Source organism: Mus musculus, chromosome 7, assembly GCF_000001635.26.
Source record: "Mus musculus strain C57BL/6J chromosome 7, GRCm38.p6 C57BL/6J".
Taxonomy (NCBI): domain Eukaryota; kingdom Metazoa; phylum Chordata; class Mammalia; order Rodentia; family Muridae; genus Mus; species Mus musculus.
In genome coordinates this window covers 10276004-10282003 of record NC_000073.6, presented here as the reverse complement: position 1 = coordinate 10282003, position 6000 = coordinate 10276004, and the positions used below count along the sequence as shown (strand labels likewise).

The 6000-nt window shown below is 36.9% G+C and overlaps 1 pseudogene; it reads left to right on the top strand.

The window, feature by feature from the left end:
- Vmn1r-ps47 (vomeronasal 1 receptor, pseudogene 47) lies at positions 267-1191 on the top strand (annotated as a pseudogene).

Sequence of the window (6000 nt, the reverse complement as noted above, 5' to 3'; positions counted from 1 at the left end):
GGCCATACTCTAGAGGAAATTGTCCTGAATGATACAATGGAACTCTGGAATATGGCAATAAGAATCATTTTCTTTTTTTTTCCCATTTTTATTAGGTATTTAGCTCATTTACATTTCCAATGCGATACCAAAAGTCCCCCATACCCATCCACCCCCATTCCCCTACCCACCCACTCCCCCTTTTTGGCCCTGGCGTTCCCCTGTACTGGGGCATATAAAGTTTGCGTGTCCAATGGGCCTCTCTTTCCAGATGGCCGACTAGGCCATCTTTTGATACATATGCAGCTAGAGTCAAGAGCTCATTAAGAATCATTTTCTTATTACAAACTACAGCTGGAATTTTTGAAAATTCCTCTTTTATACTCTACTATCTCGCCCTGTACTATAGAGAATACACAGTAAAGCCCACAGCTTTCATTCTCTTTTACCTAATCATAGCCAACATCTTGGTCATTCTCCCTTCAGGAGTGACCCAAATATTGTCATTTTGGGGACTGAAGGAGTTTCTGAATAATTTTGGATGTGAGCTCCTACTGTACATTAATGGATTTGGTAGAAGAGTGTCCATTTGCACTACCTGTGTTTTGAGTGTCTTCCAAAACATAACTATCAATCCTAGGAAACATTGTTAGAAAGATCATAAAGTCATAGCTATAAAGGTCATTGACTAATCCATTCCCCTCTTCCGGGTATTGCACATCTTGATTAACTTCATTTTCTTTGTACACACAACTATTAAAAGGCATCAAAAATGTCACAAGAACACCAGATTTTGGATACTGTTTTCATATGGGGAGTGACTATATCAGTGACTTCCTGTATGCAGCATTGATGGTGTGCCCTAAGGTTTTCATTTCTCTGCTTATTGCTTGGTCCAGTTCTATGATTGTCATTATGTATAGACAAGCAGAGTGTTCAACATATCCGCACATCACCCAGTTCCTTCAGAACCTCCTCTGAATCCAGGGCTACCCAGAACAACCTTGCACTATTATCTACAATTCTGACTTGCTATACTCTTTCCTTCATCGTAAGATGCTGCATTACTCATTTGCATGATTGCAATTGGTGGCTGATTAATATCAATCATCTCATTTCTCTGTGTTTTCCTTTTTTTTTTGCTCCATTTGTTCGCATCAGTCATTACTCCATTGTGTACAGGTTCAGTTTGCACTGGTGAAGAAAAAATAACTGTCTCCTAATTTAAATATACATATGTACATAAAAGTGTTTCTCATTATCCAATTGTTTATCCATGTATCACCCTAAGAGATCAATAAGGAAAGTTAAGGCATTGTCTATGTAAATGAACCAAAATGTGCTTGGGAGTTTTCTCAGCTGCTTGAATGAGCATCTTGCATGAGCTCATAATACTGTGTTTGGCCCACTGTACTCTTCAATGTATATCTACTATATTTTTTTCATTGGCCAGATGATAGTGGAGAACAAACTGTCAAGAAAGCTACACTACTTTTGGCTTTCATTCTGTCAGGAATTATTGGCTGCTTGACTGATGCACAGACATGTTGAAGGTACCATGTACTAACTGAAAGACAAACTGATAAGATGGATGACCATAACTTTGTGCTTCAGGTGACACCACCCATGAAAGATAATCTAGCCTGCACCAGAAAAAGGAAATTTCTTCATGTTAATTTCCATGATACTTTTTTATGCAGGTGCTCCAGAAACATTCCTGTTTGATGGTTCTTAACTTTTTCCAATGGTCTTCAAAAAAGTCTGGGAATATAGACATCTCCACTAGCCATTTAAGACGAAATGTTTGATTCAATTTTTTTTTTACTTTGTACAAAAATCAACTAAAAATGAATCCAAATTTTTATGTGATCTTGAACTTTGTTTGCTAATATTTTTTCTTTTCTTATTAATCATACATAGTTTTTCTCATTATATATAATCTGAATACAGCTTCCTCTCCCTCTACTCCTTCTCATTCCTCCCACCTCTTCTATCTATATCTATCTCATTTTAGTCTTATTAGGAAAGGTCAGTCTTCTAAGACATAACTATGAATCACAACAAAATAAAATATGTGATTAAACAAAAAATTTTTTTCATATCAAAATAAGGCAAGACAAGACAGGCTAAAAAGAAAGGAGCGACAAATTAAAGTGCAAGAACCAGAAACTAATTCATTTCCATGTTCTTGGGTCTCATAAAATTAATAAACACAAGGGAATAGTATATATATATATACAGAGGACCTCATGTGTATCATTTAGGCCCGGTGATTGATGCTTCAGTCTCTATGAGTGAACATGAACCAAATCACATAAACGTGAAATGTGAAATTATATATTTTTTAGAAACTATCACTCATATTAGAAGCTGTGTAATATACCAAGGATAAATATGTGTGTGTGTGTGAGAGACAGAGAGAGAGAGAGAGAAAGAGAGAGAGAGAGAGAGAGAGACAGACAGACAGACAGACAGATAGAGAGACAGAGACAGACAGAGACAGACAGAGACAGACAGAGACAGAGACTGAGAGATCAGGGAGAGTGTGAGAGAAGATCAGAGGAAAAGTGTGAAAGATCCAGGTCAGCTAATATAGTCCATGAAGATTTCCTATAGCTATGTAGATAACTTCAAGAATAGCATTGGGGTGCTTTTTTCTGGTCCCTGTAACTGGTAGAACAGGGTCAAGCAAGACTCTTCATGCTTTGGGAAAATTCACTTACAACACTAACCAAAGCAAGGAGTTTGTAGAATTTTCAGAGAATGGGTGTATATATAGAATGCAGTTAGCTGATGTTATGCGGGATCATTGACCAGAGACTGCAAAGTGTACAGGATGACATCCCTGAAGAGTCCCAAGGATATGCTATGGACAAATACCTGAGATTCTTTGACAAGTATTAACAGATAGCCGTCATTGACTACTTCGCAATATTATTAAATCTATGAAGTTCCCATGATGATCTGATTGACATGGTTACATGGATAGGATGAATATCATTTAGTCCAACCACAGAGATATAATCAGAGACAACCAAGGAATGTTGAGATGGGAAGAAATATCCTTTTCAAGAGAAGAGTCTCTCAATTGGTCTTTCATTATCAGCTTGTTAGTCCTGAAATACAATACATACAGGTTGCACATTATGGAAAAAGCAGTTGTATTTGCACACACAGACACACTCACTCACACACACACACACAAACATGCATACACACAAGATGGCTTTGAGAGAGGAAGTGTCAGATTTCTTTAAGAGTTCCACTTTTCAGAGACTCAGTTCCATCAATGCCTCTACCCTAGGCACACACTAGCTTCTCTCAGAAGATTTAGTGATTTTTTTTTAAGGAACACATAATATTTGGAGGGAATTACTGTGGGTGGTTAATAAATAAAAGCAATTGAAAAGAAATAATCTTTTTTATATATTCATAAAACACATACGGCTGTATGAAACACTCAAATATTTTAACTAATACAATTGTAAAACTAAAAGTTAATTAAGTTGATTTGTGTTGGAAGAAGTAATTAAAGACTGTGATCCAACTCAATACAGAAACTTCTCTTACTTTGTCATTTTTTTTTTACCTCAAAATTTCTAACACTTTCTACAGTACACCTGGTCAGCATTCATGGATCTAAAAAAACACAATCACTACTAAAAACACCTTATGCCTTTGAAAAACTTCAAAATAAACTCTCTCTAAAGCATTTTGTTAATTAAAAACTGGAAAATTTGCACAGATGATCCTGTCTTCCCATGCCAATGCTGTCATGTGCATTGTAGGTGAAAAGAAAACTGCAGTTCTGGAGGAAGGTGAGGTCACACAGTCACAGACTTCTACCTCAGGCTTAAGCTGGCTCTCCTAATGAACTGCACATCAATGAGTCTGAATCTGCTCAATGATCCCAGCATTCTGCAGAGGCAAGGAGCCAGGTGAGTCCTTTTTATATCAGCCTGAGTAGCAGAGCCAACCAAGAACAAAATCCTAGGTAAATGTTCACATCTCCTAATAGGAAACTAAAATAGAAAGAGATGGATGGCATGGTCATAGAGGACAAGAAAAATTCTACAACTAAGACATGATTGAAAAGGTAAAAGTATTCCTGACCTTGTGCCAGTCCTTCTCATTTCTTACTGGAATATAATTCCCTACTAAGTGTAACTCTGGATAACACCAGGATAATATAACCTCTCTTTAAAGGAGCTGAAGTATTGTGAAAATAAGACAATGTGATAACATACCTTATCTTACACAATGGGTAGAATAATCTTAAAGTATTATTATTATTATTTAACTCATCAAGGAGTTATGGTACAGAAACCACTGGAATGGAAATATAAGTAGAACACAATCCTGAGAAGTGCAGAATGTATATGTTTGTGGATTGAAAAGTACTCATATGTGACACTACATCTTTGATTGGGTACAGAGACAGTAACTGTGTCTGTATTGGTTTGCCATTAATATAATGTTAGATTTGAAGCCTGTCCCCCTTAAATGTGGGAATGCAATATGCAGGAAAAGATACAGTGTGACTATTGAACAATGTCACCCAGGACGAAATGTGTCTTGTTTTCCTTGGTTTAATCACACTCTAAGCCTGACATGATGTCACATATTCTCTCTATGTGTTCTTCATGGAATACAGGTCCGTGTTCGTGATATGATCTCAGGGTTCTTTACCTCAGATAAATTTGTATCCACACTAAGTATCACACTGGGCAATGATTAAGCTTTCACATTTCTTCAGATTGCACTTTTTTTGAATGCAACTCTTCTATTGGATGTATCATAAATATCATTATAACATCATCATCAATATAGGAATTATCAAACAAGCCAAAATGTGTGGTAATAGCATTCAACCTCAGCATTTGGGAGGCAAGAGCATTCAGATCTCTGTGATTTTGCAGATAACCTGGTCTACGTAGTGAGTTCCAGAATAACTAGAACTACAAAGTAAGAGAGCGCCCATTGTGAGAAAAATATATTTAAAAAAGCAAATACATGGTGAATTTTAAAGGAAATGTTTTAGTAATTTTATTTTCATCTCACACTATTGTTTGTTAAATGTATGTTCATATTTCATGTTGCATTTTGTGCAGGGTAATAGTATTATTAATTAATCTCTACATCCTTCTATATCCTTTACCTCTGCAGTGACAAAAATTAATATTTCTAGAGGCATTTTGAATACCAAGTCCACCTTGTGCTTCTGAAATCAAATTGGGATGATATTGCTTTATACCTGGATCAGCCACTGCCTGATTCTACTCACCCATGGGGTTGGGAATGAGGTAGCCTGGAAACAATGGTTCAAACTCCAGGAGCAGGTAAAATGCATAAGCAAGCTTGTTTATTAATTCTTGGCGAGTGCCCTTTATACCCTCTACCTGTGTCCCTTGGTCTCAATCAAGTTTGACATCCAAGTAGCAGTTGTAGATTGGATGTCATTGTCTGCATTGCCGATCTCTGGGATCGCAAGCAGTCTTGAATTTGGCCCTTGTGTGGAAGTTGCCTCCATGGATGTGTTTTCCCCACTTGCTTTTTGCCAGTGTTTATACGGGAATGGCTACCATTTTATCAGTGAGGCTTGCCATTCATCCTACGGGACATGTAGAGTTTCTGTCAGGTCAAACTACACTGAGAATACTGTAGTTTATTAAAAGTTCAAAAGCATTATCATTTGGCTGATGAAACTAATCTTCATGTTAGAGTGAAAAGTTATCTTGGAAATGGCTATATATATTTTTTTTTCTTGCATGTTTATATGTACACTATGAGAATTAATTATCTGCAGAGGCCAGTAGATTATGTCAGAACCCATGGAAATGTGTGTTCTGCAGTGCCAGCACATGGTCAAGGGGAGATGGTAAGTATCTGGTAGTTCCTAAGGGAACTTCTCATTTTCTTTCTTTGTTTTATATTCTGTAGGTTCCAAACTTCACTGCCAAATTGTTTCTGTTCTTACGTGTTCATCTCACTGTCCCTGCATAGCTGATGAGAGCAATATTT